The following is a 24,473-nucleotide window of genomic DNA, read 5'->3' as shown; positions in this document are numbered from 1 at the left end:
CTTTCTGGCTTGGTTTAAAAAAACAAACAAACAAAAAACACTTTCCACACATTACCCTCTATTTTCTTTTAGTTTATCTCTTTATCTTCTTTTCCTTAAAGGAAATAAAGGAAGCGGAAAGAGTTTTCCCCTTTCAAAATAAACTGTTCCAAAAGAAAACTTCTTTGAAAAAATTCTAGTTAGTAACTTAAAGACCAAGACTCAACACTTTGACCAAAACCCAAGTGTATGTATGGCTTATCAACTAACCAACCTATCCTGTATGCTTGAAATAACAGTTCTAAAGATGCCGAGAGAGAATTGAAGGAAGGAGTGAATTTGTTTCAGCAAGCTTTTGTCTTCTAAATGTGCTGCTGGAGCCTGGCAGAGCTGCCTCCATCAGCTGACCATGCTGCAGCACAAATGCATTCCTGCTGCAATCTCTTCCTCAGAAGAACGAGAATATTTGGATTTGGTTCTTGCCCATATTGGAAAGTTACAGGTTTATCTTTTCTCTCTGCAGTCTTTGTTAAGTGGAGTTTTAGGTTGAAGCAAACTCTAAAAATGGGTTACGGAAATGTTTTGAAGCAGATCATTTGAAAAGTGATGGGATCCTCTTGGCTGGTGCATCTTCGTGACAGCTGCTAAACTGTGCAAATGTAAGGGTGCTTATAAAGTATTGTCGTTCCTGGTTCCTTCAACATGCTAAACTAGCAAACAAATTATGAGCAAGTTGGTTTCTCGTAGTATGTGCGCACAGAGGAAGGGAGGGAGCCTTGCTGGCTGCTTTGCACCCGCAGTGCCACCGATGGAGGGAGGGAAGCTGTGCTGCCGCACCTGCCCGGGACACCAGCAGGGCCAAGGAGCCAGACTCCCCAGTCTGCGGCTGCAGACTCTGCTCCCTGCAGCTGCAGTGACTCGATGGCCTCATTTGCTTGCACAATTGTCTTTAGTGCATGCAAAGTCCTATCTTGCAAAGCTAACCGCATAGGATGGCTTCAGTACTGGCTGTTATGAGTCGGGTGCCTGTGCTGTCTGCACGTATATGCTATTAGCAGCGTCTTGCCTAAGAAATTGCAGATGGGAGGGAAGAAATGCTCTTTTTTTTTTTTTTTACAAGTCTGCCTTTGCTGTAGTTGCATTTCATCCATTTTATTTTTCCTCAATAAGCAAATATACCAATACCTGAATGCCAGTGCAGTCCAGACTAACTCTCCATCCTCTTCCTTTGCTCCACAAACCCTGTTGTGGGTGTTGCGTTTACCACATTTGTACTGGGGGTACATGAGTTCTGTCTCTGCATCTGTTAGAGGTAAGACGGTTACACTGTGCCCTGGGGCAGTGTCTCAGTGTGTGTGGTAGTGACAACTGTTGGTGGAAGAACGACTGCACCTGTGCACATGGGGTTGGTGTGTGACGGCGCGGGAGGCTGAGCTCCTGCATGACTCCCACAAAGGCAGCAAGTGGTCAGAGAAATGAGGGAGAAATACGCAGGTCAGAATTGCAAGTAAATTCAGCATGGTTTTGGATTACTGTAGGAAAGGGACCTTGATATCCACTCATGCTAATCCACCTCTTTTTAAAAAATGTTCTATTACAAATTCACTGCTTATTTACTATCGATCCTGTTCTGCTGAGAGGAATGGACTAGGTAAGGCCATCTAGGGTGCCAGCCCATACAAAACTGACTTGGACACACTCTTAGTATACTTGAGAGGCAGAATGCTTGTCCCCAGTGGATCCTCCTAGCTGGCTGCTTGTCACCGTACCCTCAGCTACGCTCTGCAAACAGCACAAGTAAGAACGTGTGCAAGCTGTGTAATCTTCCTGTGTGTATGTGCACAACTGCAAACTCATAGCTGTGAAAACTTGATGTTTTGATTTTTTTTTTTTTTTTACTTTGTTTTGAATACTTAGTGATGCAACCCGAACTGTATTGTTGCACAGGCAAATCTCCAAAGAATGATCGGCTTGCCTCCTATTTTTATTTGGAGTTTTATGAACTATAATAAAAGAACACCCAGACAACACTCTGGGCACTGTGGATGATCTAATTAAAAAAAAAAATACTCAAGTAAACAAATAGCTTCATCAACCACCTCGGATCAGATCAAATGAAACTTGTTATATTTGTGCTGTTGCTGAGTTAAGAGCCATCTGCTGCGATCTATTAACAGCTATTTACATATATACGGATCCAAAATACTCTGGTAACAGGAATTGTCTTTTCTATCAGAATCCCACATTGTTCAGCAGCTCTTTCCACCTCCCAGACCTGCACAGTGAAAGGTGAAAAGAGGTTCTGCGGTGAGCTAGGAGGGCTAAACCCCTGGTTTGTATTGACTTGGTGGGTAAATGTTCCAGAAGTTGGGAGCTCTGAGGGAGTTTGTTATGAAAATGTGGTTACCAGGGTGAGAACCATGTGCTGGGCTGGACTAGATTGCATTAAATCTCTGAAGCTAACAAATTGCTTTTTTGTTTTGTTTACAGAACAATGGAGTGAAAAGATGTATGAATTCTAGTAAGAATAAGCACCAGAGCTATATTTGTTCTTGTAAGATTGCTTAACAAATTAAGGCTGCCTAAGAAACAGCATTCAACCAAAATGTTTAACCTGATCACCCAGAAATGCATAAAAACCCCGAAGAGCAGGGCATGCGTGTGAACGCTGCCTTTCTCTCTTACTGCCCGCTGTCAGTAGTTATGTTGTTTCATGTCTGGGGTCTGTCTTGGCACAGAATTTCTGGAAGGCTCTTGATTTTCATGCCTAGGAAATGCTCGAATAAAATAGAGTAAAACAAAAGAAGTCAGAACTGAGATGCACTCCATCTCAACTGCACTGCTAACAAATGTCAGATGTCTCCTGTGTGGTGGTTTAATGGTTTAATAATGCTGGGGAAACTAAATTTACTCAGTCACAAGTTAAAAATCGAAAACAAAAAAAAATATATCTGGAACGATCACGTATAAAATCTTTTCCCAGACATGGTACGCTGGGGCATAAGGGTGATCTGCCTTTTGATCTGGTCTCTGCTTTTGCATCCCTCCTAAGCAGCTACTTTAGTATGTTGCTCAAATGATGGGATCTTGTAGATCTTCAGTGTCAAAAATGATCATGTATATTAAAGGTGAAAATAATAAATAGGGTCTTGAACTGAAGTTCTGGAAGTGGGTATGAAGACTTCCAAGGCATATGCTTGCATGCCATGGGATATGTGACAGTCTTTGGGCCGTGATTTCTGTTCAGTTAGCTGGTTGAGGCATGGTAACTTCTCACTGCATTCAGTCGCTAGACAACTCTCAGGACTGTTTCACCAGGAAGGTCCCTGCAGCCTTCTGCTCCCAGAGGAAAAGCAGATCCTGGAGATGCACCTAACACCGATTCCAGTCCCAACCATGACGCCGTCCTTGTGAGTTCCCAACCCTACGAGCAGGAGCTAGGGTGTAGAGCTCAGCCTGCGTGGCTCACCCTGCTGTTCCCGCTGGGCTGCGGGCCCGTGATGCTGGCTGGGAGCCAACGAGAGCCGCAGGCGGTGTGCGGTGCGCTGGCCTCTTGCTGCTAGTCTGGGCAGAGTCCCCTGCTTGGCGGAGAGCTAGTCTGCACACGCACGCGTGCGCCCAAGCGGTGGAAGCTGCGAGTGAAAACCACCTGAGCTGTCCTAGCTTAGGCTTCCATGAGGGTAGTTTGGGAGTCCAAATTGTTGAAATCGCTTTCAGCTCCTTTCTGCAACGCCTGTGGGTGGCCAAGGAAGTTGCACCTGTGAGTCCCCAGCTGAGGGGGGCACCAGGTGGAGCATTTTAGGACAGATGGAGATGGTCATATGGGCAAATAGGACCCTGGTGAGCTCCATGGGCTCCTTGAGCTGCCCAGCAGCATAAGGGTTTCGCTAGCTGCCACTGCCTTTTTTTTTTTTTTTTCAAAGTGTTTGCAAAATGTGGAAAAATGCAGCAGGTCCAGAAAAACTGGAACAGTGCAGTGCAATTATTCAGAACACCCGCCTTGCACAGATAGACCTACCATACTAAGTCCCGAGTCTTGTCTAGCAAGCACTGCAAATTCAATTGAATAGCAAGAGAAATTGAGCTTTTTAATAACTATCATCCTCTTAAAAGAGAAGCTAGAGCTCAAACATAAGCTCAATTTACGGTGAGCATGGTTACATGGTTTATGAAAACTGTGGGGACCTGTAGAGAGCATCATTCTATCAAATCCAAAGCGACCAAAGAAGACAATCTAAGCAAGGTGCTGCCCCAGATCAAATACATTGTCTTGGAAGAATTATAATCATGTCCTGGAAAGCAGAGTTAGGTGGTGTGTTCTTATAGTGCATCTTGGGGCAATGCAGCACAATTACATGGAAACAGCTACAGGAACACCAAATGTGCGATACCCCATTCTGAAATTGCCTGAAAACCTTGAATAACATAGTTTCCAACTTTTCAGTTATGTTACATTTGGTGACTTTTCTGTACCTCTGAAACATGAAGCCTGATATTCAAAAGACCGTGCAGGCAATGGTACATATGCATGCAAAATGCAAGGAGATATCTTGCTTTTGTGGAAGAGTGTCCTGATACCACATGAAAATCCCGTATTTGCATGTGTAGATGATCAGTCCTAAGCACAAGTGCCTCTTACATATGAGGAACGGCCAGTTTGCAGTGCGGTATGGCACCAGGGAGCTGCTCTGACTTCTGCACGCGCAAGGTTTCCATCTCCTCCATGATAGGACACAAAGCTGCCTCCTGTATCCTCCTCACATCAACCCCGTGTGCAGTATTGGGGGAACCAGTTATAATCTGTCGGTTTATTGTAGAAAATTGTGTGCATGTGTGCGCGTACTTTATTAACAATCATCATAATGTCTTTCAAGGTTCTTCTTAGCAAGGGCAACTGCCTCTGGCATTTTGGCTGTCCTTCAAACCAGTCTTGTCAGCAAGAAAAACCATATGAACTTGGAGATTGAAATCAGTTGCCCCAGGGTACCAGGTCCGGTTTCATTTTAACAATAAAAGAATCTGATGCCTTTTAGCAGGCAGGTAGTTATTGCCTAGATGAAGGAAGAGTTGTAATAGTAAATCTAGAATTGCATTCAGATGTGACATCAGCTGATATATAAATACTGTGTGTCTTGCCATATCCACCTACTCTTTCTATATGCAGGGAAATCTGAACCGAGGGAAAAGTCAAGTGCTGGGCTGGCTCCCCCAACTCCACAATTATGTGCTGGTAATCCTGAATTTCCTCTACATTTGCAGGTAGCTAGAGGGGCCTGAATCCTAATGCTGCGCCCAATTTCATACACTGTTTACATTAATCTACAAAAGCTTGTGCGTGTCTGTGTTTCCAGACACAGAAGACTTGAGGACAAAATAAATATTTGAAAGTTCCTGGGAAATTACTGTCATAGCAATAGTCTCCTTTGTAGACTGTGCTGCAGCTATGCCCTGGTCTCCTGTGGTCAAAGTGTCCGCTGACGCTTGAGCATTCAGCTGGCTGATTCCTGATTGAAGTGGAGACGAGAGACAAGGCATTGGTGAATGGGGGTGCAGGACCTCCTGCTATGCCATACGCAGAGTAAGCTAACTGTGCCCCCAGCCCATGAATGAATCATGGATAATTTAGTATCTGAGCATCTTATTATCATGTCAGGTCACCATGAGCATAACGACTTCTAGAGTTGTATCCAGACAGGTCCTTAATGTTGTCACTACTGGGAGATATTTATGAACCATCATGGTGCATGCACAAAGGCCGAGGAAGCATCCTTGTCCTTAAAAAGATTCCTGAGGGATTCTTTGTGAGATACAATATTGTTTTGGCTTGCCACAAGTTATCTTTGACTGTGGAAATGAACCTGTCCGGTGTCATTTTCTGAGTGCGGTCATAGCTTGTCGATCTGGAAGAGAGCTGTTAGCGGTGTGTTAATTGCGATCTGAAAGCCATGTTTCAGAGCCCCAGCAGGATGGAAGTTTCTCAATGGTATGGGAGCAGCTGTTGACAGTGGCTCTAATTGCTGCCCTGTACTCCTGATTAGAGCTGGGGGGAGAGAGAGGGCCCTGCTGGGCTACAGCTTAACAGCTCCCCTTATGAATAATCTTCCCGAAGGTGCCGCTCATTCTTCGGTTTGAGCATGGTGAAATTATCCTCACCCATGCAGGTTAATCAGCAAGAAATGCATTTGGCATCTTGTAGGGAAGAAAACTCTCTGCCATTGAGACTAGCTGGGGTGTAGCTGCCAAGGTAAATAAGCTGTTAAGTTTGTAGCTCTAGACATCTCCTTGAGTTGCTGTCTGTATCCAGCATTAGCATCCAAAAAAATTGGAGTTTTTCTGACTTTGTCCTCTACCACCTTCAAAATGTAGAGTTCCATTTTTCAGCCAAGTAGGCTGAAAGCTCAGGGCACAGGCTCATGCGGTTGCAGAGGTGTTGCACACTAACCCTCGGTACACGTTGCTCTGTTCCACAGGCACAGAGATGTGAAAGAGCGATGCTTATGCTTGCGATGTCTGCGCGTTAGTGCAGACTGTGGAGGACAAATTAGGTTGTGATTCTTTTTTTTTCCCTTTTTTTTTTTTAATTGGGGGAGAAGTAGGAAAATAATGGAAACGCTGTTTGTTAAAAACCAAAATCCCTGAAAGCAGTTATTTTGACAGAACTAAAACGCTTTAAGTTGTTTCAATTTCAACTGTTTCAAGCACAAAAAACCTTCAGAAGGAATCTGTTACAAAACAAAAAGCTGTAAAAGTTTTCATCTGGAAGTCACAAGTGGTACACTTTCATGTGGAAATGTTTTCACTGGGGGAAAAAATGTTGTCCAAATTCAGAGATTTCATTTTATAGGCAATTTACCACTCTGGTGGAATAATGTTATCAATATATCTTGAAACAGTTTCACTATTTATCTCTTATCTATGTGGGTTAATTTTTCTTGATGAAATTGCTTTGTCTGTCTTGTGTGTTCAAATTGATAGCAAGCTGATCCTTTACTCAGCCTACTCCCTTTTGATCTGATGCTCCATTTGTCTCAGTCATAGAAAATGTTGCTCAACAGGATGTCAGTCCCTTTGACCTTTTCCTGGGATACGCAGTCCCATGCGGTGCAGCACCACACGTGCCTTGAAGTAGGAGTTTGCAGACTTGTGGATTGAGCAAGGTAGAATTGGGGTGCTTTAATCTCTGTACAGTTTTAAGCAATCCAGAGATGACATTACTTCAGCGCTGTGTTGCGTGTGTTTGCTTCACTGTGGTTGGTAGGATCAACTAAAAAATGACGAGTATGTTCAGTGGAAAATCTTCAAATGGAAAAATCATTTTTAATGAAAAGTGTTTTCTCCAGTGACATGAGAACCCCCCTTTTTAAAATCCAATTAAATCCTTTAGCATTTTCCAATAGAAAAATAGGTAAAGGAAAGAAGAGGGAACAACAACAAAACAGAAGACAACTCATTTTTTTTTTAGTCGTCTATTTTGACATAAATTATTTTGTCTGCTTGCACAGCTAATTTTCTTCCCCTTTGGGAGTTTTCTTTTAAAGACTACATAAAAGCTTTGTTTCGCTTGCTTGAGGAATCAGGAAAACACCCAGCCAGAAGTCTGAGGATTAGAGCCACCAGATCTTCCTGATATTCGTGACAAGCCTATGGAAAGAAACAGAGCCCAGAAACTCGTAGGGAACAGTTTGTAGGGATCTAATTTCATTTGATCAAAACTTTTAATTTCTATGATAACCAAGCATTTATCAATGGATATTAATTTTTTCACATTTATCACAGGGTTTAATAAAACTGTCTCTTCAGTTGACATCAAACTGCATTGTCGAGCAGGATCTTCCAGTCTGACCAATGGTGTGCTTTAGCTGGGACTCAGAATGTACCAACCTCACTGGGTTTTTAAGGCATTTCTTCAAGAGGCATTTCAAATTTTCTCCTCTTGGTACAGTTTCAGCAGGCTGCAGAAGGTAACTTAGTATTGGATAGGTAGATGTCCAGGCTGAGAATGCAATTTAATATACCTGACAGATTTTTTTTCCTTATTTATGAACCTAAAAGCTAAAGCAAATAGGGATGCAACCTGTAAACTTGATGAATAATTTTAGTGAGCTTAACCACATGTTTAGCCTGAGGAAGAAAAAGTAGTTAATTTTATATCTAATTTTTTTTAGCATCCAGAGCAAAGGACCCTCCTTTTTCCTGAAGGCAATTTTAAGCTGTTATCCAAGAATGAAAATTGATAATTGTTATAGCTGTACTCAGTTGATCTTAATTTTAGTGAAGCTCCAGGCTAGCAAATATGAAAATATCATCTTCCTGGCTGATGAACTGGTTAAATGTATTGGTGCAGGATTTTGATGAAGTAGCAATAGTTAATATTTGTTGCCTAGCAAAGAGCAGTTACCATCCTGTCTTTGGAACTATCCCAAATGGGGGGAAGAAGTCATTCAGCAGCAATATGAAGTGTTTTTTATTTATACAGACACACACACATGCTGTTAGACAGCATTAAGTGTTCCCTTATCAAATTGTTTGCTCTTCCTGCTGATTAGATGAACACAATTTGATTCTAGTCCCCCTGCCCAACATTGGATGATAGTTTTTTGTTGTTTTTTTTTTCCTACCTGATAGACTTTTCACCCCATGTCAATATAATACTTGCAGAAGTTTGTGTAGAAAATACCCTTTTTTTTGCACATTTCCATACAGGAAGCTGTATGGAAAACGCTCTTAATGTGCACGAGCTGCCCTATTCTTTAAACACAAACACGGACCCACTGTCTTGAGACCTGTGCCTAGCTCCACCGTAGGTGATGGAAGAAAAGGCTCGAGCTGTAAAACAGGGTCATATTGCCTATGTACACACCAGGGTTATACAATTTTCTGTTCGTCTGTAAAAGCTAGTATATTCTTTGCACTGGATATAGCTATAAAAGTGCAGGGCTGTGGTACTGGTTTGGACAACTGTGCTTCTACCCAGTCCAAGTATTAGAACTTAATTTTTGGTTGTTGGTTACCTTCCATCTTCAGAAAGATATTTCTTTTGCTTTCTGCCTCCCATACTTTTGATAGCCAGACAAGTGTCATTTGGGATATCTCAGAAAATGTTGGGTTTAGATCATTTGAAGGCAGTTTTGATGAGAATCTGAGCTTTACGCATCAAAAAGACACTTTCCTGGTTTTTATTAGTTGTCACTTCTTGCATGTACTGCCAGCTGTGCTCCACCACTTGGGGTAAATAGGAGAAAAAGGAGTTAGATGTTACTGGGAACTCCAAGACTGGTGTAAGAGGCTTAGCTTAGGCGGAGACAGAACTTGGCTATGTCTTCAGGTTTCTGATGGTACAGTTCTGTCTTTCTGTGGTGTTGGGATTTGCTGCCTGCAAGTTAGAGCAATTAGTAATAAGTCAGTATCTTTTGTGTCAGATCTGCATGTTGGACAGGAAAGGCATCGTGGATTGTTGTGTTCAATCCTCTTACATTGAAGGTGCTACAAGAAGTGACTCTTCCATGGAAAATGTCACTCTAACATGAATTAGACTTCTTTACTCCAAATCACCCTTTGCTACTTCCACCAGAAGTGCTGCAAAGATATTAGCAATTCTGCTTGATCACTGGATCGGGATTATTGGCCAAGTAGATGCTGAGAAGTTAGAGTAATACCTCCAAAACCTAACCAAATGGAGAAAGGGATCCTTTGCAGGAATATTTAACCTTAAAAGTTATTTCTCCAGTGTATGTGCTCAGTAGGCAAGGTAGTTTTCCAGCTGTACACAACACTAATTCGTAGAGATAGCTTTTTTCATTAAAATGGAAATTTTTGTAATGTCATTTGCATTGGGATTTTTAGATCATCTTTAGACTGGTTGAAGGCTGCAATCTGCTTCCATCCCACAGACAGCCATTTCTTCTGGTGTATCCAGGTATTAGTGTTTTTGTAAGAGAGAAAAACTGAAGAAACAAGGTGACTTAGCAATTTGAATACTGCTGTGATGAAAGAAACCAGATATTATGGATCTGTTCTAGGGCATGAAAATATTTATGAAGTATGAATTTATTTAAGGGATTAAGTCAAGTACTTAAAACATCTGCTGTGCATCATATGGCTATACAAGCAAATTTTATTTGAATATATATATATAATTCTATTGCTAACAAAGATTCCAATCAAAGATTCCAATCAACAATGAACCTTGAAATGCAGCATGAAGCTCTCTAGAATAACAGCATTCAGCTAGTAAGTTGAGAGAAACACAACACATCCAGTCCACGCTCCCACTTCAGCCTGCAGGAAGCAAAAGAAGAAAGCTGAGGACATGTTGAGATAACACGGTGATAACTGGATAGAGAGGCAGAGATGCCAGTTCAGCAGTGTCACACTTCGATTGCAACTATGCACAGTTAAGCAAGCTCGTGAGACTAGAAGTCGTGCTGGTAGAAGAGGAGCAGGTGAGAAGATAAAATATGACCCTTAGAGGCAAAGCAATACAGGCTCCTCCTGATGACTTTGCGATACAGGAGCAAAATCAAATGCTAGAAGCAAGAGTTGATACTTCACTCATTTAATGCCAATCCAAGCTTTATCATTCCGTTCCCCAATTTACTTTCTTCTAAACTGTAAACCAGAGATGCTTTTACTATGCTCAGTGCTGGTCCCTATTTAACTTCTGAAAGTGTCTCATCACTGCATCTGTTTCCTTAATGTTTAAGTACTCAGACAGGAAAGATAAGTAACTTGCCAAAGGCCAAACAAAGTACCTGAGGTGGAGTCAGGCACAGAACCCTGTTCTCCAGGCTCCTTTGTTTAACTGATTTTCCTATTTTCCACGTCTTTTCTGTTCCCTGTCAGTCCCTCTATTCTTCTTTGAAGTACAGGGGACTTTATAACCCTGTATTTCTTGCAACTGTTTGAAAGCTGTACAAGAGTGCAATACTCCTGATTGTTTTCGTTCAAAGATGGGGGCGTTTCTAGACATGTCACATCTGAGAAGTGAATGACTTCTGCCATATAGTCCTTAGTTTTCAGACACAAGGGACACATGCAAGGAATATCAAATACATTGCTGAAACCAGACTACGCGTCTCTAAGCATACAATGTTTTATTCTATAGTGAAAACCTAAAATGGGGATTTTCTTTGCCTATATAAACAGGGGAGCCTCTTTTTAGGTATTATCTGCTATACAAATATTGGCCTACTCCTTAAAGCTGGTTTCATAGAAAGTTAAAGACGGTCTAAGAAGGAGAACATATCCTTTTATATATGTTGGATAAGGTAAATGATATCAAATAAAATGAAGGATTAAGGCATGCTTGAGCTTGAGGTAATAGATATAAAAAGGACAGGAATTATTGTTTACTTACATTTTTCAGCTGGGTGTGTGCAATCAGTTTTGCTGGGGATTTATGTATCACACTGGTTAATTTACAGCCTGTGCCAACTCCTGTAGCGTGGCCCGCACCGGCAGCCTCCGCCAGGAGCAGCCCAGCAGGTGTGTGCTCTCGTCCAGGCTCCTGCCCACCCTATGCTGCCTTCTCTCCATACACATCTTCTTATTCTCTCTCCAGCCCCGCTGTCCCCTTCCCTCTCTTCACCATTTTCCCTGATTACTCTAATTGATCTTTATGATTCTATGATCTCCCAACATGCACTGAGGAATGACCCTTAAGAGGGTCAGCCTTCCCCTATGCAAAAAGCTACAGAGCATTCGCCAAAGCCCATGCGATTCTGGACATGGATCACCAGAGGCTTTATGGCTAATATCTACCTGGAGATGTTGTCTTCACTGGGTTTTTTTTTTTTTTTTTTTGAAGGAATCCATGCCTCTCTCTAAAAAGGGCAGGAGCTGGAAGGCTTCTCCCCTAACACAACTTTTTGGCTATCCTAAGTATGGATCTTGCAGTGGCTTTCGGGTTTTGAAAAGTATGTGCTATTTCATGGTGCTGCTGTTTCCCTAGGTATGTTGACCATTTCAAAAAATTTGGTAAGTGCATTTAGGTGCCACCAGTAGCAGTCTTTGAAGCATATTAGCATGCTTAAGATAACAACGTCTTAAAAGTGCAAAAATAAAAAAATAAAATAAAGGAGGTTAAAAAGAAAAAAATAAAGGAAGTTTCCTGGATGTTTTATGCATGGCTGTTTCTTTGTGAAATAAATCTAGGAACTTTAATGATGGTGGTCCTTTACACTAACGAAAGATGAAGACAGAACACCTTGCTTCTTCCCCCCCCCCATAATTTGTTGAGATTTAGAAGCCTTCTGTTCTGTGTATCACAATGTTTTAAAGCATAATAGTGCTAAGATCTTTCCTAGAAATCATGTGGAAAGAGCCAAGTTGAACTGTAGTTTACACCTTCAGTGTAAACTAAATGTGTATTGCAGTGATTTGATGCACATAACACATTTTATATTCCACATTGCTTATGAGCAGTGTGATAGGGTCAAAATCAGTCTCTGCAGTATAACAATAAAAGAGATGAACCAAAAAAATCAGAGAGGTCTTAAGGCAAGTTCTTCTATTTATGTTAAAAAAAAAAAAAATCATATAAGGGTCACCCAAAACATTAGAGGAGCAGTAGAAAAGCGATAATAACACAGTTGGAAATTCACATGTATTTACAACTGTTTAACCACAACTATTTGAAACTATGTAAGAATTTCTATAAAGAGTTTAAACAAACAGGAAAGATTTCAGTATATACGCTATGGTATGAAATAAGCTGACTCAACAATAGAGTTGTTCACATGCAATAAATCAAACCTTTACAAAGTAATTTATGTACAATAGTTTATTTCTGGTGGCCAATAGGCAGGAAAATAACTTTATCAGGTCAAATTTCCCTCTGTTTCATCAATGAAACTGGTAGTCGGGTTTGGCTGTTTGTGTTTTGTATGTGATGGTTGGAAACTTTAGGTAAGTTGCGGACATAATGGCGGGGACATTCAGGTTTCCATAGAGAAATCAGACCTTGGTGCTTTGTTTTTCAGGCTGCCTTTCAATTCCGACAGCAGCTGCTGGGCTGGGGGGGGTAGGATTAAGGGTACGGTTGGGGTGCGGGCAAGGGTCCAGATGAACCAGGCAGGAGAATGGTGATCTCTGGGAACACTGGTCTAGTCTCAGTATGGATTTGCTTGACAGCAGCTAAAAGTAGTAGTATGGCAGTCTGCGCAGAGGCTAATGAGCAATTATTAACACTAGAATTGAGGCTTTCTGAGATATCACAATGCTAAAAAGAAGCATCTAAAATCAGCTCTCCCCCCACTTTCTGCATTGAGCCTGAAAACAAGTGTTTGCTTTTGAAGTTTTCTGGAGTTCCCGTAGCATCAGCTGGCAATACGGAAGATCTGCATCTCCTCCTGAGCCTTGCTGTGTTTGTATCATCGCACCACCAGGGCTACAGCAGTGACCGTCATCCTCAGGCAGGATTTTCCTCTCGCTTAAAAGAGGGAGAAAGACAGGTCTCTTGGTTCTGGTGGAGGGAAGCAAATAGGGTAGAATTGTGGCCAAACACCAGGCAAGTTACTCTGCGTAGTCCCCATAACAGTGGTGTCTGGAGGCTTGCAGTGCAGGCTAGCAATAGCACAGATAGAAAAGGACTGCTTTCTCTTCCATAATTTTTCAATGTAGGGGTATAATTACAATTGATCCAAGTTGGCCATGCATTGCATTGATCTTCCTAGGAAAGCAAGCCCAAGTCATGACAACCAGCAAGTATGTGCAGATGAGCTCATGGGATTTATACAGATTTTTCATAACGACCTTCATTTTTGCACATGCAAATAGCTGTTGTAGTCCTCTCATCTGTGCTCAGGGCCACATCTGGTGGCTGCAGAAAGCAGGTGCCCTGGAGCTTGGCCCTGTTGGAAAAGCACCATGAAGTCCAGAAGTAAAGGCACACTTTGAGCATTCATTTTGCTCTTCCTCTTAATCAGATCAAGCTTTAACGAGCTTTATGCAGGGGGCTGATAGAAAAATTCTTTCAGAATGAAAAATCTGTTTGCTGGTGGGAAGAGGGTAACATAGCAACTCTTGTGTACTTTGGTAAAAAGTAATGTATAAAAAAGTTGACTCTCCTTATGTTTCTCTTGGTGATTCAGGCTGGTTGGGTGTGGCAGCTAGGGAAATTTGATCCACCAACTATTTACATAAACCGAAAAGTGTTTGTCTAAGCACTGCGAAACAAGGGCCTAGCTGGATGAAGTGCTGTAAAGAATTCTTTTCGCAGAATGATCACCGTTTGCCATCCAGAGAGGCGGACAGATGCTTATATAGCAAGATATAAATTTTTGAGGGCTAGTTAAAATCGTTTACCTTACAACATGGTCAACCTTTCCATCTTCCTCTACACCCTAGGGAGCTGAGTGCCTGGCTGGACAGAAAGTGGAGGACGAGTGCTTCCTGTCTTCCCCAGATCATCTCCTTAAGCGCTCCAAAAATAGAGAATACAAATGCACTACAAAGTAAAAAAAGAAATCACTTGTAAAAGCGGCTTCCATCTTGGTAGAATGTTTACCAGCAACAGCAGAAAATTCATAATTACGTCATTAACTATTCTGCCTGTCAAGTGGGCCTGGTTTCAGCTAATACTAGCCATGGAAAGCTCTAATATGTAAATGAACTGACGGAAAGGCGTTCAGAATTTAACACTAGGTGCTGATTTCAATACTGATAAATTGCTTTGATCCATTGACTCATGCCTTGTTGTCCTTCCAAATGAATGCAAGTACCTTCTGGAAGTGAGTCAACCCTGCAGATGGGGGCCAGCCTGGCCGAGCTCCTGTCCGTGCAGTATGTAGAGACATGTGCTTGGCTCCTGTGCCCCAGTGCTCTGCAGCTGACGTATTTAGCCTCGTCACTGTGAGGTAGGGAAATGCTCTTGGCTCTATTTTGTAGCAACAGAGTTGAGGCTTACACAGTCTGAAATTTTCAAATGTGTTTAAAAAGTGAAAAGTTTAAATCAGTGGGAGCTGAGATACCCAAACCCAGCGTAGACACCCTGCTTTTGTTGATTTCTGGGGGAATTAGGTGATTTGCCCGAGTTCGTGGAAGAAAATGGGAACAGTGAACAGAGTTAATCCCAGATGTGTGTCCTGGGCAGCAACGCTTTTTGCTTTTGATGAACTTGAGTTTTCTGTTATCATTAGTTATTTTAGAAGTTCTAGCCTTAAGTTCTAATGGGAATCTATTTATACTATTGAGTTTATGCTTGCAGCACAAGAATTTAGTGCATTTGCAATGAGTTCAATGTAGAAGTTAGTATTTCTGAAGTTCCTGATAAAGGAAAAAGAACGTTGAACAAAGTGTAAAAGCCTCTAATATTCACCTCACATATGAAAATCGGCTCCTCCTCAGAACTCAGCTGCTCTTTCACTTGGGCTCTTATGGGTGAGTGGGAACAAGACCAAGGGTGATTGTTTGCACAGCAAAACCAGGGTTATTTTTAGCAAGTAAGGATCCACTTCTGCAAGACAGAAGAGTGATGTAGGCACTTCAAGACTTCTGCTGTGATTGCAATGGTAGATCTTAGACTGCAGTATCTTATAAACCACTGCACGTCTCCATTTGTGCTTGCCCCCCAGAACAGACACAGGGCAAAGGCAAGTGTAATAGTACAGCTTTGCTGCGAGAGGCTTCTGCTACAATTAATGGTTTATTATGCTCAAATGCCTAAAAGAAATACTTTAAAGGTACAGATATTTGATGGGGCAGAGGTCTGTTTGTTGGAGGCCTGATCTGAAAGGTCAGTGTATTCACCACAGCTGTACGTGGCTTCCCACAGGTGAGTCTGGGAAAGGACAGAGCACATTTTCCCCAGGACAGCTCCATGCATTTTCTATTCCTGATCAAGATCTATTCATTGGGCAAGTGCTGTTTAATCAAGCAGCAGGAAAAGGGTGTGTGCTGTCTTCAGAAGTACAAAGAAATCTCATTCAAAGACAGTCCCGTTCTTAAAAGGCTGGTGTTTAAATTAGACCTGCCCAGACAGGTCTGGCATGTTTAGTGTGACCCCCTTTTACTGTGGATGTTCCGGTTATAACTATCTTACTGCTTCCATTTAAAAGAAAAACACAACTGCCATAGAAAACATAGATCAAACCAAGCTCCAAACAGTTGTCAGCCCTTGTTGTGAGCCATGGTTCGTGATAAACCACTTCTACTGAAAAGTAGCTACATCCAAAAATTTTAGAAAAGTACATACAAGATCACATCAGCGGACAAATTTAGGAGATGGTATGAAAATTACCAAATAGGGCATGGGAAAAATGACAACTGTCTTTCTGCAGTGCGAGGGCTCTGCGACTCTTTGGCCCTACAAACCAAGCAGTGTGTGTCTTTTTCAGCTGAACTGAAACAGTTTTAGCAGAAACTCTGTGCCATCATTGATGGTCAGAAGTGTTGCGTCCTTGGCCTCTCAAGATGTCTTCCTCTTGGGCATACTTTTATGCAGCTTCACTTCACTTTCCCAATATTACATGTGATGAAAATGAATCTTAAAGGTCACCAAGGCCTATTGTTTACTGTGATATGCTGTAGCTTTGCAGGTTATAAACAAATGAGATTGTGCTGAGATGTGCAGCCTTCCCTTTCTGGTGTAAGGGCGGACCACCCTGGTAGCTGGTAAAGTCCATATGTTCAGCTTTTTCCCTGAGAGACCTCTTGGTGGGTTACAGTCTGCCTGTCATCCTCGATCTATCGGCAGAGGTAGCAGATGCTTGGCATAGGTCTTGCCGTGAGTCATCTATGGGGAATGAATGATCCATCTGCACACACGGCTGATGCATGCCGGGAGAGGCGTGTTCACACTAAGGCTCCCTAGGAGCCACTCCCAGGCTGTGCTGCTTATGGGGATGAGTGCAAGGTCCAATTCTTGGGGGTTTGCCAGGCCAGCACTCCCTAATTTTGCTGGGGATTCACTGTTCTGTTCAGTGCTGCAATGCCAGACTTGGCAGAGAGATGTTTAGGTGATACTGGTGCTGGTGTACCCCTTTTGAGGCAGCCTCGCAGAGCTTAGGACTCCTTTCCTTCTCTTTTGGTTGGGGAAGTCCAGCATGGTGTGACATACACAAAAGCATCTTACCTGTGTTTACAAGGCATGGGAGAAAAGGTGAATTTTCTTTTGATTTCCTGTGTAAGGTGTGGTAGGGCAGAAGTACAGGTGTAGCATGCTTTCCAATGAAACTTCACCTTAAACTCGAGTTATCTCATCACAAGAGCTGGAGCCATTTACCAAGTGTCATTATAAAAAAAATCCGATTCTGAACCTCACTGGGTCACAAGAAGATGCGTTGTTGCAGGAGAAATCAGGAACTGCTCCAAAACAGCGATATCTCACTGGCAGGAAATGGTAGATACTGTAGAAACTAGGAAGATTTTCCCCATTTGCAGATGGGAATGAATCTTAGTGAGTTACAATGGACAGGACGATAAGGGTTCATTCTTCACGCTTCCCTACAGAAAACAAGAAACAAACACTACCTGTTGCATGTGGGATGCTGCAGGGTGCATGTCAAATCCCAGAGTTATAAAAGGGAGTCAGGGTTTACATCTGGAGGCTTCTTTACAGAGCCATGGTAAAGGAGAGGATGTCAAAGACTTTTCCTTCCTTATGTACATGAACTTGGTGTGGAAACTTTTTGTCAAGTGTAGAAATTGTTGCCTTGTGGTTAGATCTTTCCAGACTGCTGCCTTGCAGGCCCTGTGTGTGTGTCCCCTCAGTGTTGGGGAATATCTTCGTAACCATCTCTCCTTCCTGCTGGTCCCTGCCAGCTTTGAGAGGAAGAAAGGAGGTAGGAGGGCTCAGAACAGCTGAAACTTTCTGGAGTCACATTGCTTTCAGCGGGAAGACCCAAAGGAAGCCATTCAGGAAGAATTGCTTGGTCTACAGTAATTTGAAGATTTGCCACTGTAACTTCTTCCTTTTAATCCTCTTCAAAAGCTGTATTCGAAGTAGACAAAGCAGTCTCTGTGACTCTTGTAACTCTCATGCTGTTAAAAGTGCATGCAGTACATTGGTGTATGTAGTCCTTTTGTAGGCATAAAAATGTCATGTAAAAATCACCGCCTTCTGTTTGACATCCTCAGCTAGCAAAGCTTTTATTGTAAACATGAACTTATGCACAGGACCGTGCTGATTTTAACGGATTTTGACAAACTGATGGGTAGCACTTCTTTCCCCAAGCTGTTGCTCCTAAGCTGTGGTCAGAGTAGGGGTCCTGCAGTCAGCTCTTGATCAGATCAAAATCTTGTGAAGCCAGCAGCGATACTGCTGGGAGAGCAAGCTTGAGCCTAAGAACTAAGTTACACCTTGGTACGATTCCTTAATTATTGCATTGTGCGTGTGTTTGTGGTCTTTAATGTAATTTAGTTATTTGGCCATCTCTCATAATTTGTAGATGATGTAAAAAGATTGCAGTCTTTCCATGCCACCACCACGACTGGGGTGAGGATTGTTTGCTAAGTGGGAGTCCAAGGTGCAAAGTGTTGGAAAACCTTCCTGGAGCATCTGAGGCCACTCATGTGTCCCTTCCCACTCCAGGACCGCTGCTAGCAGCCTATGGGGCTTGCAGAGAAAAGATTTTCAGTGGGAATAGAGCTAATTATACCTGTGTGGGGAATCTAAGAAATTGCATAAATGCCTTCAAATGTTATGTAGGAATGTAAGCCTTTGTAAAGCATGAAAGGACGACTTTCTTGATACTGTGGAGTGGCTAGTTGTTTTTGTGTTGCCTAAAAATGTGTTGAGAATATTTCTGATGCTAAGACTTGTTCATTTCCGAGCGAGCTGTAAAACAGATACATTTACAAGTATGAGTAATGGAAAACAGAAAATTTCTGCACAATGCAGACAATCCTTTCATGTTACATCATTCAAAGCAGTGTATTCACATGGGGATATATTCAGGCAAAACTCCGCTTCCAGAAGACCAGGCTCCTCCGCTTGGCTGTGCTTTTAAAGTAGGAAACTTTTGGTTAAGATCTGTGGGTATCTTTCACACAATGCATCAAAGAGCTGAAACGTTGAAGATAATCATTCCCACACTTGAGTCTACGTGGGCTAAAGTACGAGCCCTTCTGTGATGGCAATTTAAGCATTATTCCTTGTGTTTACTCTTGAAGATACTGCAGCAACGTAGGCAGTCCAACAGAGAGACTTCTGACATTACTGAGCTATCAAGCCAATGAAGAAGTCTGACATCCTAAAATCTGCAGAAATAAATGTAATACGGAAGGCTGCTAAGAACTAAATTTATTTCCTCTAGATAAATTCCTTTGTACCATGGAAGTCAAAACATCCCTTTCTAACAGATTTCAGAGCTCCGGGGACCACCGTGGCTATGGAGCTTTGCTGTCCGCACATTGAAGTGAAACCTAAAAATTGATCACTGAACTGTGGCGTGTGATGAAGGGGAGCAATTCAGGCTTTGTTATGTTAAATGTTGTATTGGAGGTGGAGGGAAGAAAATGCAAATTTCAAGACTTACTTCTCTGATGGGTTTTAGTTTTATTTTTTTATTTTACAGTTGCATGCTCTTTTCAAGGAGGTGCCTTATTCTGAAATGCCACTGAGCCTCCTAGGCTCTAACAGTGAAGTCCCAACTCCAGGCACTATCGTTTTTGGAAATGGTAGCACCATGTGAATATACAAAAATCTGGAGGCATAAAGGAATGCATAAATGTACATGAGGCTTCTAGTTATCCATGCAAACACCTAGGTGTGGATCCAGCTCGTGTCTGATGTGTAGGCAGAGGTAAACGTGACTGCAAATGTAGCCCTGTGCCTATCTCTGCCCTGCTTCCTAGCAAGGTGTCTCCATCCTGACATGCAACAATCTCTGCATTCCTGTCCAACCTGAAGCAGGAGTGAATTTAATTAGGAAAACTTTATGCTAACCTGTCCCGCCTCAACACGTGTCTGCTGAGAGCGAGCTCAGCTTTGCTAGGTGCTAGGCAGAGCGTATCAAGATTAGAGAAAGGATGTTTGGAGAAAATCCGGCCTCTCTCATATTCCCCTTTGGGAACAAAAGGGTTAGGCACGAGCAGGGCTTTGTGGTGGCTGTTGGGCAGAGAGGCACTGACCCACCAGACCTGCAGCAGCTCGGCAGCGCTGGCCAGAGCCCGAGTCAGACCCCAGCACGAGTGCCGAGCGAGGAGCCAGCGCTGCAACCAGATGCCACTGCTGGCAGGGGTTGTGATCAAAAAGCATCCAGACTTTTGGCATTTGGGTCTTGCATCTGCCAAGCTTTCCCCTGTAAATGGCCTTGTGTGCCACCCCAGACAGGGACCGTGCTGAGGAAGGGGCCAAGGGCAACGAGCTCTGCATTTGCCATAAAGAAGGCTGTGGGGTACGCCTGCCGCAGCCCTTGCTCATGGGGTTTCCTTTCCGACCCTACCAGAGTTCAGGGGTTCCTGGTTTTACACTCCTTTGGTTTAATTTTTAAAAGCGTAATTGTTTGGGGAAATTAAGCATTTCAGTAATATGATTTTGAATTGTTCACTGCTTCCCTGACATCTGGGTCCCATCTTGCCTAAACGCTGCCAGCCATCTGGGGCAGTCAGTCCTTACTTGCCAATACTGACTGATATGGCTGCCCATCCTCTTACAGGAGTTGTGAGTTGTGCCAACCCAGTTGGCAAACAATTTGTGTTTATGTATTCTTTTTAGATGTGCTGATGGTTTCCAGGGATAGTGAGTGTAGCTGAAATTCCTTTCCTCAGTGAGCTTAATCTGCATGCACCTAATCCTGATGGCAGAAAGCAAATTGCCAGCGTTCAGTTTCATGCGTTTAGCTACGAACAAATGCTCCTTTGCAACATCGTGAGTGAGTAGATTACCTGAATTTTGAGCAATTACGCAGCCTCTTGATAAGCCTCTATTATTTCAATTTGTATTTTCTGTGTTGGCCCACAGTATCACAATGTTGTCTGCATAGCTGGGATGGAAATCTGTACTGAACATTTAGATTAATAGATGCTTGCCCAGACCTTTAGGGATACCTCCTGCTGCACAGGTGGTATGTACCCTACACTTCCCTTGTATTTCAGTCTGCATTTACCATATTTACTTTGATGCGCTTCAGAGAACTGCTGCTGTAGGTTGCAGGTGACCTGTGGAGGAGATTTTTAGTAATATATTGTCCATCCTGTGCCGAAACTGCAGGGCGTTATGAATTACTTGTATCCCATCTTGGCATAAGTTTTATGTGTAAACAATATCAGGAAAGTCAAGTCTGGTTTTACTGAATACTTATTGGAATAATTGAATTGGAAAAAAAAAAAAAAGATGCCAAAACTTTAACAAAAGCTTTTTTTCTCCCCTCCGTCTGTTTAATCAGGTGTTTGACTGTAGAAGGTGTTTTAACAAAAGCTTGTGCAGATGGTAGGGAAAACATTCAACTATTTGACTAAAAATCACTTCCTCTCCCTAAGAGGGAACACTTTCACAGATCTCATTAGTTCAACTTCCAGGAGGTGCCACGGGGTACAAAATGCCTGAATTCACAGTGGCAAAAAATCATGAGCAGGATAAAGTAAGTGAATGCCTAAATAGCTTTAGCTTCGGTGTACATATCCAAAGGAATTACGTGCTCCCCTATTTCTCTATAGAAATGATATATTCCCGTATTTGCCATGCCATATTAACTCCAATATTGTTTTGATACCTCTGTAGTATAAGCTGGATGGTGACTGTTGTAGCCGTGCAGAAAGCAAGCGCTGACTCACAAAGCCCTGACCTGCTGCTCCTATTATGACCTCGTTATTTCGCTGCTGTGGGTCAGCTCTGGGATGGGACCTGGGTGCACAAGATAGTCTCAGAGCCTGCAGCCTCAGCCAGCCTGCGTGTCTTACTCCGAACTGCGATGTCTGCGTTAGCTGAGTGAGTCACAGGGTTTTGTTTTGCCATATTCAGATGACACCTCCTCCTCTTAGAGAAAACATGCTGGAATCGCCTCCCAGCATAACCAAACAACAAGAGCACTGCTGACAGCTCTGACAGGTGCATTTTAAACTGGATTCAGTTTTGTCATCAGGCATATAAAGGAGCATTGACGCTGGGAAAATAAGTAGAGTTTTTAAATGTAATTTTGTAACTTTGCCAAGCTTGGCTTCATTAAGAACTCCAAACATTGCGATCTTCCAGGGTGATTCAAATGCAGATATGTTTGTTTTGTAATGGCACTTAAATATTTCATTCTTTAGCAGGATTTGCACAGAATTTCATGTAGCTGGTGGAGAAAGATTTGCCTGCTCTGGTTTGAGGTGAGCAGGATGACTCTGGGGTTCTTCAGTGCTTTGAGCATGCTTCTGCTCTGTCCCTGTAATTTTTCACCAGAAATTGCCTTGACTGGTTTGATCATTTATGTCAGTGTGCAGTTCACTGACGTACAGTCGTAATCCGAAGCAGAATTTTCCTGTTAGCCTTTTGCAGACTTTGAGGCATCATGTTTGTACTTTGGAAGGAAAACAGGAGACTCAAAGCCCAGTCAAAAGCAAACACCATTTGTTTTATTTTGTTCTTTTTGCCATAGCCTCTCTGCTCAAAGGCTTCCGGGTAAGCACAGGCGGTCACATGAGAGAAATCCCCAGACTCCGAAGGATTAGGATTTTTTGTCCAGAATCTGTTTTCTGCAATCCAGACAGATTTGGTTTGTGCGGAAAACTTGCAAAAACTTTAAGATCACTTAAGGGACTGCGACAGAGATGATGAATTGAGAGATCATCTTCAAACATGCATGTGGAAAAACACAGCTGGAATAAGGCTGAGTGTATTTCATCTGGTAATTCTGAGGGACTGGGTAAACTTAGAACACACAGTGCCTATGGCAGGGTCTGGCTGTTGAATTCCTTACATGCTGAGCAAAGCATTAAAATATGTTTGGTGCAAACAATATCACATTAGCTTGACAATGACTTGATAGATTGAAAGCCTCTATTCCTCCCGCAACGAGATGTACAAGTCCCAGGACCTGTAAGCTGGCTGGGTCTCCAAAAAACCTGTTGCTGGGTCCTAAATTTTCTGATGTTGATAGCTTTGTATTAAGAAAAAAAAGAAGAGCAGTAGCATCAATGTGAAACCAATGCTTTGGCTGTCCTTTTAGGGTGATCTTTCCAAGCATGCTCCTTTCTTCCTTGAATTATAGCCCTTCCTGTTCTGGGTGTAGAATGGTGATTATATATATATATTTATTTATTTTCTTTCTTTTCTTTTTTTCCTAAGTGTATCTCCTGAGCATGCAAACTAGCTTAGCTAAATGCTTGAGGTAAGGATCATAGCATTTCTGCTGAGAAAATTGCATCTAGTCCTTTCTAACATTGGCTTCATGTTTAAAGACGTCTCTGTATATTTTTACATGCACAATTCACATCTGCAGACAGGCCTAACTAGCGTTTGGACTTGACTTTCTTCTTGAAAAAACCTGACTCTCAAATGCATTCTTTTCTTGTGAGGCTTAGGAATATTGATTTTTTTAATGACTTGCATGTCAGACCACCCTTCATTTCTAGCACTGAAATTATGTGACAGTCTGTGGATGGCTGTGGAATAAGCGATGTCTTGGTCAGAACCCAACACAGATTTCAGGCGCAGCACTTCTGCCTCCCTTGCCAGCCTCTGAGGCTAAAAGTCTGCCTCTGCCCCAGCATCTCATCTGCTTTCTCACTTGGACTCAAACAAAGGTCAAGTCTTGACTTTACAGGTCAGTGCAATGAGTGGCAACAAACTAAAGACCGATGGGGAAAGTGTCAGAAGAAGAAAGCCTTTAAATCTGTCTTCTGGTCGAAACCCAGGCAGGAGACAGCTCGAGGTTTCTCCTTGGTGCTTTCAGCACAGGGGCTCTCTCCTTCCCTGGTCCCCCACTGTGAGGTGCTATGAGCTTTTTGCACCCATGCACTATACTGGAGCTGATCTCCAGCAATTTTCCCAGTTTTTAGGTGACTTTTCTTTGCCCAAAAAAACCTCCTCTGTGGAGCAGCAGTGTCCTGTACGACAAGGGGCTACATTTGCAAAAAGGACTTTATAGTAGAATGGAACATGGCGTTTTAAGATCCAGACATCAGTTTCACAGCTTGCTTTGTCAAAGCTGTCTCTCTCTACCAATATCTACTGGTTGTGCATCTGAGTTCCCAGCAGTTTTGTGCCAGGGTGCTGTTGAAGGAGGTCTTTGCGGCCGTCAGCACGGGTGTAAGTTGTAGGGGGCCCAGGAAGCTGTACTGCTTCCTAAAGGCCAGCTGTGCACTGCTTTAGGGAGAGTGGATTACAGGGTGCTTACACAACAAAAAATAGGATTGTGCTGCCTGCTGTAGAAGAAAAATAAGCACAGACTTTTTGGGTTTTTGTACAAAAAAAGGCTCATACTAATCCAGAACAAATAAAATAAGAAAATGGGAGTTACAAGAGGATTTTTCCCTATGATACGTGAAGAACTTGAGGAATATAGGAAGAGAAATTCACTTCAAGCATCACAGAAGGTGGGAGGCTGGAGAAGGGTAGGACACCAGGAGTT

General features: G+C 42.6%; 1 protein-coding gene and 1 long non-coding RNA gene across 8 annotated transcripts in view; one reads left to right on the top strand and one right to left on the bottom strand.

The window, feature by feature from the left end:
• SPO11 (SPO11 initiator of meiotic double strand breaks) overlaps positions 1 to 24,473 on the top strand; it is a 322,526-nt gene that overhangs the window by 25,644 nt on the left and 272,409 nt on the right. For 2 of the 6 annotated variants that reach the window (XM_048072574.2, XM_066978358.1), the window contains exon 1: positions 21,734 to 21,847. The exons of 3 other annotated variants lie outside the window; for them this stretch is intronic. The gene's annotated coding sequence lies outside the window, so the exon portion shown is untranslated. Of the gene's footprint in view, positions 1 to 21,733; positions 21,968 to 24,473 lie in introns of those variants that run through there. One more of the 6 variants, XM_066978362.1, reaches the window with a different exon arrangement.
• Positions 13,689 to 21,717, bottom strand: LOC125183805 (uncharacterized). Of its 2 annotated transcripts, XR_007166426.1 has the most exons (4): positions 21,633 to 21,717; positions 21,027 to 21,078; positions 14,284 to 14,425; positions 13,689 to 13,829 (listed from the first exon to the last, which is right to left on the bottom strand). It is a non-coding gene; the product is annotated as an uncharacterized lncRNA (long non-coding RNA). The 2 variants fall into 2 exon arrangements; XR_007166424.1 differs by lacking the exon at positions 21,027 to 21,078 and having other exon boundaries at positions 21,633 to 21,704.

The sequence above is a fragment of the Anser cygnoides genome, chromosome 16 (assembly GCF_040182565.1).
Source record: "Anser cygnoides isolate HZ-2024a breed goose chromosome 16, Taihu_goose_T2T_genome, whole genome shotgun sequence".
Lineage (NCBI taxonomy): Eukaryota > Metazoa > Chordata > Aves > Anseriformes > Anatidae > Anser > Anser cygnoides.
The sequence above is the reverse complement of the archived record's forward strand: the minus strand, read 5'-3'. Positions and strand labels throughout refer to the sequence as shown.